At 46.7% G+C, this 12457-nt stretch overlaps 12 non-coding genes across 12 annotated transcripts; all 12 read right to left on the bottom strand.

Annotated features, from left to right (window-relative positions):
• Positions 1–49: 49 nt before the first annotated feature.
• trnal-caa (transfer RNA leucine (anticodon CAA)) lies at positions 50–160 on the bottom strand. Its single transcript has 2 exons — positions 123–160; positions 50–95 (listed from the first exon to the last, which is right to left on the bottom strand). It is a non-coding gene; the product is annotated as a tRNA-Leu (tRNA).
• Positions 161–619: 459 nt separating this feature from the next.
• Positions 620–692, bottom strand: trnak-cuu (transfer RNA lysine (anticodon CUU)). The gene has a single exon. It is a non-coding gene; the product is annotated as a tRNA-Lys (tRNA).
• Positions 693–1645: 953 nt separating this feature from the next.
• Positions 1646–1756, bottom strand: trnal-caa (transfer RNA leucine (anticodon CAA)). Its single transcript has 2 exons — positions 1719–1756; positions 1646–1691 (listed from the first exon to the last, which is right to left on the bottom strand). It is a non-coding gene; the product is annotated as a tRNA-Leu (tRNA).
• Positions 1757–2220: 464 nt separating this feature from the next.
• On the bottom strand, positions 2221–2293 carry trnak-cuu (transfer RNA lysine (anticodon CUU)). Its single transcript has one exon. It is a non-coding gene; the product is annotated as a tRNA-Lys (tRNA).
• A 953-nt stretch (positions 2294–3246) lies between these two features.
• Positions 3247–3357, bottom strand: trnal-caa (transfer RNA leucine (anticodon CAA)). The gene is made up of 2 exons: positions 3320–3357; positions 3247–3292 (listed from the first exon to the last, which is right to left on the bottom strand). It is a non-coding gene; the product is annotated as a tRNA-Leu (tRNA).
• A 464-nt stretch (positions 3358–3821) lies between these two features.
• On the bottom strand, positions 3822–3894 carry trnak-cuu (transfer RNA lysine (anticodon CUU)). The gene has a single exon. It is a non-coding gene; the product is annotated as a tRNA-Lys (tRNA).
• A 953-nt stretch (positions 3895–4847) lies between these two features.
• On the bottom strand, positions 4848–4958 carry trnal-caa (transfer RNA leucine (anticodon CAA)). The gene is made up of 2 exons: positions 4921–4958; positions 4848–4893 (listed from the first exon to the last, which is right to left on the bottom strand). It is a non-coding gene; the product is annotated as a tRNA-Leu (tRNA).
• Positions 4959–5417: 459 nt separating this feature from the next.
• On the bottom strand, positions 5418–5490 carry trnak-cuu (transfer RNA lysine (anticodon CUU)). Its single transcript has one exon. It is a non-coding gene; the product is annotated as a tRNA-Lys (tRNA).
• A 953-nt stretch (positions 5491–6443) lies between these two features.
• trnal-caa (transfer RNA leucine (anticodon CAA)) lies at positions 6444–6554 on the bottom strand. The gene is made up of 2 exons: positions 6517–6554; positions 6444–6489 (listed from the first exon to the last, which is right to left on the bottom strand). It is a non-coding gene; the product is annotated as a tRNA-Leu (tRNA).
• Positions 6555–7018: 464 nt separating this feature from the next.
• trnak-cuu (transfer RNA lysine (anticodon CUU)) lies at positions 7019–7091 on the bottom strand. Its single transcript has one exon. It is a non-coding gene; the product is annotated as a tRNA-Lys (tRNA).
• A 953-nt stretch (positions 7092–8044) lies between these two features.
• trnal-caa (transfer RNA leucine (anticodon CAA)) lies at positions 8045–8155 on the bottom strand. Its single transcript has 2 exons — positions 8118–8155; positions 8045–8090 (listed from the first exon to the last, which is right to left on the bottom strand). It is a non-coding gene; the product is annotated as a tRNA-Leu (tRNA).
• A 460-nt stretch (positions 8156–8615) lies between these two features.
• On the bottom strand, positions 8616–8688 carry trnak-cuu (transfer RNA lysine (anticodon CUU)). Its single transcript has one exon. It is a non-coding gene; the product is annotated as a tRNA-Lys (tRNA).
• Between the last annotated feature and the right edge of the window lie 3769 nt (positions 8689–12457).

The following is a 12457-nucleotide window of genomic DNA, read 5'->3' as shown; positions in this document are numbered from 1 at the left end:
AAAGGTTGATGAAGCTCTTGAAAACATATGTTTAAGTAAAGAAAGTAGATGTCAGGAGTGGGATTTGAACCCACGCCTCCATTTGGAGACCAGAAGTCCCTTTTGTCTGGAAGGAGCCTATCCTTGAGTCTGGCGCCTTAGACCACTCGGCCATCCTGACGAGTTGACCAACCACCTCTTCAAAGTCATCCTGGATGTTCAAATGTCCGAACCACCTCAGCAGGCTCCTTTCGATGTGGAGGAGTTGCAGCTGTAATCTGAGATCCTCCTGAAATACTAAGCTTGTCATCCAATCTCCGAGGCCGAGCACTGCCACCCGACGGCGAAAACTCATTGCGCTGCTTATATCTGTGAGCTCATGCTTTCATTCACTACCCATAGTTTGTGACCCTAGGTGAGAGTAGGGATGCAGGTAAACCTAGAGTGTTGCTTTTTTGCTAAGCTCTCTTGAAATTTAGTCCAGAATCATCAAATGGTGGAGATGTGGACTTGTGCAGACACGACAGTGGAACTTTGGTTTCTGTTACCATACATTCATCTTCCTTTGCACAACACGCCATTTGCTGTTCTCTATACACACGTGTTTTCTCTCTTGCGGGCATTTGCACAAAAGTCCCCTCGCCCAACGTGGGGCTCGAACCCACGACCCTGAGATTAAGAGTCTCATGCTCTCCCGACTGAGCTAGCTGGGCTTCTTCAGCAGCAAGGCTTTAAGATGGACACAGGTTCTTATAGCTGGGGGAGGTTGACTAGCATTTCAAGCGCAGGCAAAGAAAGCACAGGCTACTTTCAAGTTTTTCTATCATCCATTCAAGCTCTTATGTCCTTGTATGCATGCCACACCACGGGGCATGCTCCGATTGAGACGACTGAATGTCTCCCGGGGAATCTTCTCCCCAGATCTGGACCAGGGCATCACTGAGCTCCTGGACAGTCTGAGTTCCAACCTGGTGGTGTCAGATGGACCAAAGCTAAATGCCCCAGGGGTGTTGTATTGAATTTTGGTCAAGTAGGCCAATATAGGGTTGGGGGGTGGGGAGTGTCAGTCAGCGGTATCAGTCCCCACGCAAACTGCCTGCATACTCTTGTCGGATGAGGCCGGGCAGCAGGAAGAAAGCCAGGAGCCATTGCACCAGCGTAGGGTCTGACAGTGGGTCGGAGAATTTCATGCCCATACCTAACTGCACTCATTGTGCCATTGCCTTGCCTGTAGAGGCCTGAGCATACCTCAGTGCATGTGCCTCTCCAGACCATCACTGACCCACCAGCAAAGCACTCATAATCAAGGATGTTACATTCAGCATAAAGTTCCCCACGACTTCTCGGGAAGCTTTCACATGTGTTATATGTTCTAAGGTTAAATCCGCTGTCCTCTGTGAAAAGCACAGGGTGCCAGTGGTGGAGGTGGCAATTCTGGTATTCCATGACAAATGCCAGATACAAGCGGGATTTCAATTCAGGCTTCCACTTAGAAAGCAGAGCTCTGTCATGTTAACGAAAGCTCTTCACTACAAAAGTTCCTATAAGCTGCAAAGCTGATTTCACAGCAACCCTACAGCTACCTCAACAAGCCGCACTTTGTTGAGTTTAACACACAAAGGTTGATGAAGCTCTTGAAAACATATGTTTAAGTAAAGAAAGTAGATGTCAGGAGTGGGATTTGAACCCACGCCTCCATTTGGAGACCAGAAGTCCCTTTTGTCTGGAAGGAGCCTATCCTTGAGTCTGGCGCCTTAGACCACTCGGCCATCCTGACGAGTTGACCAACCACCTCTTCAAAGTCATCCTGGATGTTCAAATGTCCGAACCACCTCAGCAGGCTCCTTTCGATGTGGAGGAGTTGCAGCTGTAATCTGAGTTCCTCCTGAAATACTAAGCTTGTCATCCAATCTCCGAGGCCGAGCACTGCCACCCGACGGCGAAAACTCATTGCGCTGCTTATATCTGTGAGCTCATGCTTTCATTCACTACCCATAGTTTGTGACCCTAGGTGAGAGTAGGGATGCTGGTAAACCTAGAGTGTTGCTTTTTTGCTAAGCTCTCTTGAAATTTAGTCCAGAATCATCAAATTAAATGGTGGAGATGTGGACTTGTGCAGACACGACAGTGTAACTTTGGTTTCTGTTACCATACATTCATCTTCCTTTGCACAACACGCCATTTGCTGTTCTCTATACACACGTGTTTTCTCTCTTGCGGGCATTTGCACAAAAGTCCCCTCGCCCAACGTGGGGCTCGAACCCACGACCCTGAGATTAAGAGTCTCATGCTCTCCCGACTGAGCTAGCTGGGCTTCTTCAGCAGCAAGGCTTTAAGATGGACACAGGTTCTTATAGCTGGGGGAGGTTGACTAGCATTTCAAGCGCAGGCAAAGAAAGCACAGGCTACTTTCAAGTTTTTCTATCATCCATTCAAGCTCTTATGTCCTTGTATGCATGCCACACCACGGGGCATGCTCCGATTGAGACGACTGAATGTCTCCCGGGGAATCTTCTCCCCAGATCTGGACCAGGGCATCACTGAGCTCCTGGACAGTCTGAGTTCCAACCTGGTGGTGTCAGATGGACCAAAGCTAAATGCCCCAGGGGTGTTGTATTGAATTTTGGTCAAGTAGGCCAATATAGGGTTGGGGGGTGGGGAGTGTCAGTCAGCGGTATCAGTCCCCACGCAAACTGCCTGCATACTCTTGTCGGATGAGGCCGGGCAGCAGGAAGAAAGCCAGGAGCCATTGCACCAGCGTAGGGTCTGACAGTGGGTCGGAGAATTTCATGCCCATACCTAACTGCACTCATTGTGCCGTTGCCTTGCCTGTAGAGGCCTGTGCATACCTCAGTGCATGTGCCTCTCCAGACCATCACTGACCCACCAGCAAAGCACTCATAATCAAGGATGTTACATTCAGCATAAAGTTCCCCACGACTTCTCGGGAAGCTTTCACATGTGTTATATGTTCTAAGGTTAAATCCGCTGTCCTCTGTGAAAAGCACAGGGTGCCAGTGGTGGAGGTGGCAATTCTGGTATTCCATGACAAATGCCAGATACAAGCGGGATTTCAATTCAGGCTTCCACTTAGAAAGCAGAGCTCTGTCATGTTAACGAAAGCTCTTCACTACAAAAGTTCCTATAAGCTGCAAAGCTGATTTCACAGCAACCCTACAGCTACCTCAACAAGCCGCACTTTGTTGAGTTTAACACACAAAGGTTGATGAAGCTCTTGAAAACATATGTTTAAGTAAAGAAAGTAGATGTCAGGAGTGGGATTTGAACCCACGCCTCCATTTGGAGACCAGAAGTCCCTTTTGTCTGGAAGGAGCCTATCCTTGAGTCTGGCGCCTTAGACCACTCGGCCATCCTGACGAGTTGACCAACCACCTCTTCAAAGTCATCCTGGATGTTCAAATGTCCAAACCACCTCAGCAGGCTCCTTTCGATGTGGAGGAGTTGCAGCTGTAATCTGAGATCCTCCTGAAATACTAAGCTTGTCATCCAATCTCCGAGGCCGAGCACTGCCACCCGACGGCGAAAACTCATTGCGCTGCTTATATCTGTGAGCTCATGCTTTCATTCACTACCCATAGTTTGTGACCCTAGGTGAGAGTAGGGATGCAGGTAAACCTAGAGTGTTGCTTTTTTGCTAAGCTCTCTTGAAATTTAGTCCAGAATCATCAAATTAAATGGTGGAGATGTGGACTTGTGCAGACACGACAGTGTAACTTTGGTTTCTGTTACCATACATTCATCTTCCTTTGCACAACACGCCATTTGCTGTTCTCTATACACACGTGTTTTCTCTCTTGCGGGCATTTGCACAAAAGTCCCCTCGCCCAACGTGGGGCTCGAACCCACGACCCTGAGATTAAGAGTCTCATGCTCTCCCGACTGAGCTAGCTGGGCTTCTTCAGCAGCAAGGCTTTAAGATGGACACAGGTTCTTATAGCTGGGGGAGGTTGACTAGCATTTCAAGCGCAGGCAAAGAAAGCACAGGCTACTTTCAAGTTTTTCTATCATCCATTCAAGCTCTTATGTCCTTGTATGCATGCCACACCACGGGGCATGCTCCGATTGAGACGACTGAATGTCTCCCGGGGAATCTTCTCCCCAGATCTGGACCAGGGCATCACTGAGCTCCTGGACAGTCTGAGTTCCAACCTGGTGGTGTCAGATGGACCAAAGCTAAATGCCCCAGGGGTGTTGTATTGAATTTTGGTCAAGTAGGCCAATATAGGGTTGGGGGGTGGGGAGTGTCAGTCAGCGGTATCAGTCCCCACGCAAACTGCCTGCATACTCTTGTCGGATGAGGCCGGGCAGCAGGAAGAAAGCCAGGAGCCATTGCACCAGCGTAGGGTCTGACAGTGGGTCGGAGAATTTCATGCCCATACCTAACTGCACTCATTGTGCCGTTGCCTTGCCTGTAGAGGCCTGTGCATACCTCAGTGCATGTGCCTCTCCAGACCATCACTGACCCACCAGCAAAGCACTCATAATCAAGGATGTTACATTCAGCATAAAGTTCCCCACGACTTCTCGGGAAGCTTTCACATGTGTTATATGTTCTAAGGTTAAATCCGCTGTCCTCTGTGAAAAGCACAGGGTGCCAGTGGTGGAGGTGGCAATTCTGGTATTCCATGACAAATGCCAGATACAAGCGGGATTTCAATTCAGGCTTCCACTTAGAAAGCAGAGCTCTGTCATGTTAACGAAAGCTCTTCACTACAAAAGTTCCTATAAGCTGCAAAGCTGATTTCACAGCAACCCTACAGCTACCTCAACAAGCCGCACTTTGTTGAGTTTAACACACAAAGGTTGATGAAGCTCTTGAAAACATATGTTTAAGTAAAGAAAGTAGATGTCAGGAGTGGGATTTGAACCCACGCCTCCATTTGGAGACCAGAAGTCCCTTTTGTCTGGAAGGAGCCTATCCTTGAGTCTGGCGCCTTAGACCACTCGGCCATCCTGACGAGTTGACCAACCACCTCTTCAAAGTCATCCTGGATGTTCAAATGTCCGAACCACCTCAGCAGGCTCCTTTCGATGTGGAGGAGTTGCAGCTGTAATCTGAGATCCTCCTGAAATACTAAGCTTGTCATCCAATCTCCGAGGCCGAGCACTGCCACCCGACGGCGAAAACTCATTGCGCTGCTTATATCTGTGAGCTCATGCTTTCATTCACTACCCATAGTTTGTGACCCTAGGTGAGAGTAGGGATGCAGGTAAACCTAGAGTGTTGCTTTTTTGCTAAGCTCTCTTGAAATTTAGTCCAGAATCATCAAATGGTGGAGATGTGGACTTGTGCAGACACGACAGTGGAACTTTGGTTTCTGTTACCATACATTCATCTTCCTTTGCACAACACGCCATTTGCTGTTCTCTATACACACGTGTTTTCTCTCTTGCGGGCATTTGCACAAAAGTCCCCTCGCCCAACGTGGGGCTCGAACCCACGACCCTGAGATTAAGAGTCTCATGCTCTCCCGACTGAGCTAGCTGGGCTTCTTCAGCAGCAAGGCTTTAAGATGGACACAGGTTCTTATAGCTGGGGGAGGTTGACTAGCATTTCAAGTGCAGGCAAAGAAAGCACAGGCTACTTTCAAGTTTTTCTATCATCCATTCAAGCTCTTATGTCCTTGTATGCATGCCACACCACGGGGCATGCTCCGATTGAGACGACTGAATGTCTCCCGGGGAATCTTCTCCCCAGATCTGGACCAGGGCATCACTGAGCTCCTGGACAGTCTGAGTTCCAACCTGGTGGTGTCAGATGGACCAAAGCTAAATGCCCCAGGGGTGTTGTATTGAATTTTGGTCAAGTAGGCCAATATAGGGTTGGGGGGTGGGGAGTGTCAGTCAGCGGTATCAGTCCCCACGCAAACTGCCTGCATACTCTTGTCGGATGAGGCCGGGCAGCAGGAAGAAAGCCAGGAGCCATTGCACCAGCGTAGGGTCTGACAGTGGGTCGGAGAATTTCATGCCCATACCTAACTGCACTCATTGTGCCGTTGCCTTGCCTGTAGAGGCCTGTGCATACCTCAGTGCATGTGCCTCTCCAGACCATCACTGACCCACCAGCAAAGCACTCATAATCAAGGATGTTACATTCAGCATAAAGTTCCCCACGACTTCTCGGGAAGCTTTCACATGTGTTATATGTTCTAAGGTTAAATCCGCTGTCCTCTGTGAAAAGCACAGGGTGCCAGTGGTGGAGGTGGCAATTCTGGTATTCCATGACAAATGCCAGATACAAGCGGGATTTCAATTCAGGCTTCCACTTAGAAAGCAGAGCTCTGTCATGTTAACGAAAGCTCTTCACTACAAAAGTTCCTATAAGCTGCAAAGCTGATTTCACAGCAACCCTACAGCTACCTCAACAAGCCGCACTTTGTTGAGTTTAACACACAAAGGTTGATGAAGCTCTTGAAAACATATGTTTAAGTAAAGAAAGTAGATGTCAGGAGTGGGATTTGAACCCACGCCTCCATTTGGAGACCAGAAGTCCCTTTTGTCTGGAAGGAGCCTATCCTTGAGTCTGGCGCCTTAGACCACTCGGCCATCCTGACGAGTTGACCAACCACCTCTTCAAAGTCATCCTGGATGTTCAAATGTCCGAACCACCTCAGCAGGCTCCTTTCGATGTGGAGGAGTTGCAGCTGTAATCTGAGTTCCTCCTGAAATACTAAGCTTGTCATCCAATCTCCGAGGCCGAGCACTGCCACCCGACGGCGAAAACTCATTGCGCTGCTTATATCTGTGAGCTCATGCTTTCATTCACTACCCATAGTTTGTGACCCTAGGTGAGAGTAGGGATGCTGGTAAACCTAGAGTGTTGCTTTTTTGCTAAGCTCTCTTGAAATTTAGTCCAGAATCATCAAATTAAATGGTGGAGATGTGGACTTGTGCAGACACGACAGTGGAACTTTGGTTTCTGTTACCATACATTCATCTTCCTTTGCACAACACGCCATTTGCTGTTCTCTATACACACGTGTTTTCTCTCTTGCGGGCATTTGCACAAAAGTCCCCTCGCCCAACGTGGGGCTCGAACCCACGACCCTGAGATTAAGAGTCTCATGCTCTCCCGACTGAGCTAGCTGGGCTTCTTCAGCAGCAAGGCTTTAAGATGGACACAGGTTCTTATAGCTGGGGGAGGTTGACTAGCATTTCAAGCGCAGGCAAAGAAAGCACAGGCTACTTTCAAGTTTTTCTATCATCCATTCAAGCTCTTATGTCCTTGTATGCATGCCACACCACGGGGCATGCTCCGATTGAGACGACTGAATGTCTCCCGGGGAATCTTCTCCCCAGATCTGGACCAGGGCATCACTGAGCTCCTGGACAGTCTGAGTTCCAACCTGGTGGTGTCAGATGGACCAAAGCTAAATGTCCCAGGGGTGTTGTATTGAATTTTGGTCAAGTAGGCCAATATAGGGTTGGGGGGTGGGGAGTGTCGGTCAGCGGTATCAGTCCCCACGCAAACTGCCTGCATACTCTTGTCGGATGAGGCCGGGAAGCAGGAAGAAAGCCAAGAGCCATTGCACCAGCGTAGGGTCTGACAGTGGGTCGGAGAATTTCATGCCCATACCTAACTGCACACATTGTGCCATTGCCTTGCCTGTAGAGGCCTGTGCATACCTCAGTGCATGTGCCTCTCCAGACCATCACTGACCCACCAGCAAAGCACTCATAATCAAGGATGTTACATTCAGCATAAAGTTCCCCACGACTTCTCGGGAAGCTTTCACATGTGTTATATGTTCTAAGGTTAAATCCGCTGTCCTCTGTGAAAAGCACAGGGTGCCAGTGGTGGAGGTGGCAATTCTGGTATTCCATGACAAATGCCAGATACAAGCGGGATTTCAATTCAGGCTTCCACTTAGAAAGCAGAGCTCTGTCATGTTAACGAAAGCTCTTCACTACAAAAGTTCCTATAAGCTGCAAAGCTGATTTCACAGCAACCCTACAGCTACCTCAACAAGCCGCACTTTGTTGAGTTTAACACACAAAGGTTGATGAAGCTCTTGAAAACATATGTTTAAGTAAAGAAAGTAGATGTCAGGAGTGGGATTTGAACCTACGCCTCCATTTGGAGACCAGAAGTCCCTTTTGTCTGGAAGGAGCCTATCCTTGAGTCCGGCGCCTTAGACCACTCGGCCATCCTGACGAGTTGACCAACCACCTCTTCAAAGTCATCCTGGATGTTCAAATGTCCCAACCACCTCAGCAGGCTCCTTTCGATGTGGAGGAGTTGCAGCTGTAATCTGAGTTCCTCCTGAAATACTAAGCTTGTCATCCAATCTCCGAGGCCGAGCACTGCCACCTGACTGAGAAAACTCATTGCCGCTGCTTATATCTGTGAGCTCATGCTTTCATTCACTACCCACAGTTTGTGACCCTAGGTGAGAGTAGGGATGCAGGTAAACCTAGAGTGTTGCTTTTTTGCTAAGCTCTCCTTAAATTTAGTCCAGAATCATCAAATGGTGGAGATGTGGACTTGTGCAGACACGACAGTGGAACTTTGGTTTCTGTTACCATACATTCATCTTCCTTTGCACAACACGCCATTTGCTGTTCTCTATACACACGTGTTTTCACTCTTGCGGGCATTTGCACAAAAGTCCCCTCGCCCAACGTGGGGCTCGAACCCACGACCCTAAGATTAAGAGTCTCATGCTCTCCCGACTGAGCTAGCTGGGCTTCTTCAGCAGTAAGGCTTTAAGATGGACACAGGTTCTTATAGCTGGGGGAGGTTGACTAGCATTTCAAGCGCAGGCAAAGAAAGCACAGGCTACTTTCAAGTTTTTCTATCATCCATTCAAGCTCTTATGTCCTTGTATGCATGCCACACCACGGGGCATGCTCCGATTGAGACGACTGAATGTCTCCCGGGGAATCTTCTCCCCAGATCTGGACCAGGGCATCACTGAGCTCCTGGACAGTCTGAGTTCCAACCTGGTGGTGTCAGATGGACCAAAGCTAAATGTCCCAGGGGTGTTGTATTGAATTTTGGTCAAGTAGGCCAATAGAGGGTTGGGGGGTGGGGAGTGTCGGTCAGCGGTATCAGTCCCCACGCAAACTGCCTGCATACTCTTGTCGGATGAGGCCGGGCAGCAGGAAGAAAGCCAGGAGCCATTGCACCAGCGTAGGGTCTGACAGTGGGTCGGAGAATTTCATGCCCATACCTAACTGCACTCATTGTGCTGTTGCCTTGCCTGTAGAGGCCTGTGCATACCTCAGTGCATGTGCCTCTCCAGACCATCACTGACCCACCAGCAAAGCACTCATAATCAAGGATGTTACATTCAGCATAAAGTTCCCCACGACTTCTCGGGAAGCTTTCACATGTGTTATATGTTCTAAGGTTAAATCCGCTGTCCTCTGTGAAAAGCACAGGGTGCCAGTGGTGGAGGTGGCAATTCTGGTATTCCATGACAAATGCCAGATACAAGCGGGATTTCAATTCAGGCTTCCACTTAGAAAGCAGAGCTCTGTCATGTTAACGAAAGCTCTTCACTACAAAAGTTCCTATAACCTGCAAAGCTGATTTCACAGCAACCCTACAGCTACCTCAACAAGCCGCACTTTGTTGAGTTTAACACACAAACACTCATTGGTACTTCGACATTTATGCATTCCATTTTGTACATATTGCCATTTCTTTTGCACATTATTCATACTGCTGACCTCTTCATATTTTATTTTAGATATATGTAGATACGTGCACACACACACACACACACACACACACACACACACACATACATATATATATATATATATATATATATATATATATATATATATATATATATATATATATATATATATATATAGTAATGTGCATACATTCTTATATTTTTACTTTTCTTACAATTGTCACATTCCTGTTCCTATATTTGGCTTGTATCTTATGGTTCTGTATTTTTCTTACCACTGTTGCTTGTGAAGCAATTTCAGTCACATGTGCTGTACCAGTGTACTAGCACATGTGATGTGATAATCAAAGTGATTTGATTTGATTTGATTTGATTTGAGATATGACACGGATGGAAAAATTGCCAGTGCCACTTGTTTCAGGGTTTTCCACTCTAGTGTACCTGTTGATAATTTCCTTAACATCAAATTAGGTCAAACTGTCAAAAGTCTTGTCTGGTATATACACCAGACTAAATTAATATCCTAGGAATTTAAATTATTAAAACAAAAGTCAAACCACCATAACTCTTGAACCATTAGCTTGATCAAAAAATTCCAATGGTTCCTGAAAGCATCAACTCTGTCTTTTTCAGTGATTATCCGGTTTTTACAGAAAAAACAACAACAAAAAGCATCAACAAAACAATTAAAAAACATGTTAAACATAACCCAAAGGTCCAATAAACCAGCTGTTTTCTTGAGAGCTCATCTCTCTCACTAACTCTCTCAGCCAACCTTCGTCTTCATGGGGCTGATGTGACACCGTGCGTGGGATTATAGTAATAACACTAATATCACTGTAAAGTGTAGAGTCGCTGTTTTCTAGAAGTGTTGGAATTATTTTAATTGAGCAAATGGTTTAGCAGTTATAGGAGTTATAAATGTTTTTAAAAAGTGTTGGGAAACATCTTTCTTCGCTACTGAGTTGTTAGGCTTCAAAAGGATAATAGATGATGCTATACTCGGATTAAAAAATTGTTCCTTTAATTTTTAAGTATATGTGCACCTTATACATGCATCCAAGTGCATACGCATACTTTTCAAAATGTCAAACTACCTCTTTAATGAAAAACAATCACATGTTGTGCTGCCAGCTTTTTGTTTCTGGAGTTCTTGTTTCAGAACTTTAGAGATGTTTCCCAATTTTGAACTCTGAACCATGCCCTACAATTTTTTTTTCTGATCCAGACATCTGAAAGGTACCTGTAGCAAGTGGCAAAAGGAGGGTTTTATTTGTACAGTGGGGCAAAAAAGTATTTAGTCAGCCACCGATTGTGCAAGTTCCCCCACCTAAAATGATGACAGAGGTCAGTAATTTGCACCAGAGGTACACTCCAACTGTGAGAGACAGAATGTGAAAAAAAAAATCCATGAATCCACATGGTAGGATTTGTAAAGAATTTATTCGTAAATCAGGGTGGAAAATAAGTATTTGGTCACCTCAAACATGGAAAATCTCTGGCTCTCACAGACCTGTAACGTCTTCTGTAAGACGCTTTTCTGTCCCCCACTCGTTACCTGTATGAATGGCACCTGTTTGAACTCATCATCTGTATAAAAGACACCTGTCCACAGCCTCAAACAGTCAGACTCCAAACTCCGCCATGGCCAAGACCAAAGAGCTTTCGAAGGACACCAGGAAAAGTATTGTAGACCTGCACCAGACTGGGAAGAGTGAATCTACAATAGGCAAGCAGCTTGGTGTGAAAAAATCAACTGTGGGAGCAATCATCAGAAAATGGAAGACATACAAGACCACTGATAATCTCCCACGATCTGGGGCTCCACGCAAGATCTCATCCCGTGGGGTCAAAATGATCATGAGAACGGTGAGCAAAGATCCCAGAACCACACGGGGGGACCTGGTGAATGACCTGCAGAGAGCTGGGACCAAAGTAACAAAGGTCACCATCAGTAACACACTACAATGGCAGGGAATCAAATCCCGCAGTGCCAGACGTGTTCCGCTGCTGAAGCCAGTGCATGTCCAGGCCCGTCTGAAGTTTGCCAGAGAGCACATGGATGATACAGCAGAGGATTGGGAGAATGTCATGTGGTCAGATGGAACCAAAGTAGAACTTTTTGGTATAAACTCAACTCGTCGTGTTTGGAGGAAGAAGAATACTGAGTTGCATCCCAAGAACACCATACCTACTGTGAAGCATGGGGGTGGAAACATCATGCTATGGGGCTGTTTTTCTGCCAAGGGGACAGGACGACTGATCCGTGTTAAGGACAGAATGAATGGGGCCATGTATCGTGAGATTTTGAGCCAAAACCTCCTTCCATCAGTGAGAACTTTGAAGATGAAACGAGGCTGGGTCTTCCAACATGACAATGATCCAAAACACACTGCCCGGGCAACAAAAGAGTGGCTCCGTAAGAAGCATTTGAAAGTCCTGGAGTGGCCTAGCCAGTCTCCAGACCTCAACCCCATAGAAAATCTGTGGCGGGAGTTGAAAGTCCGTGTTGCTCGGCGACAGCCCCAAAACATCACTGCTCTCGAGAAGATCTGCATGGAGGAATGGGCCAAAATACCAGCTACTGTGTGTGCAAACCTGGTAAAGACCTATAGTAAACGTTTGACCTCTGTTATTTCCAACAAAGGTTATGTTACAAAGTATTGAGTTGTATTTTTGTTATTGACCAAATACTTATTTTCCACCCTGATTTACGAATAAATTCTTTACAAATCCTACCATGTGGATTCATGGATTTTTTTTTTCACATTCTGTCTCTCACAGTTGAAGTGTACCTCTGGTGCAAATTA

Source organism: Rhamphochromis longiceps, linkage group LG22 (assembly GCF_057381845.1).
Source record: "Rhamphochromis longiceps isolate RC_006_pf linkage group LG22, R_longiceps_female_GT1.1, whole genome shotgun sequence".
Taxonomy (NCBI): domain Eukaryota; kingdom Metazoa; phylum Chordata; class Actinopteri; order Cichliformes; family Cichlidae; genus Rhamphochromis; species Rhamphochromis longiceps.
The sequence above is the reverse complement of the archived record's forward strand: the minus strand, read 5'-3'. Positions and strand labels throughout refer to the sequence as shown.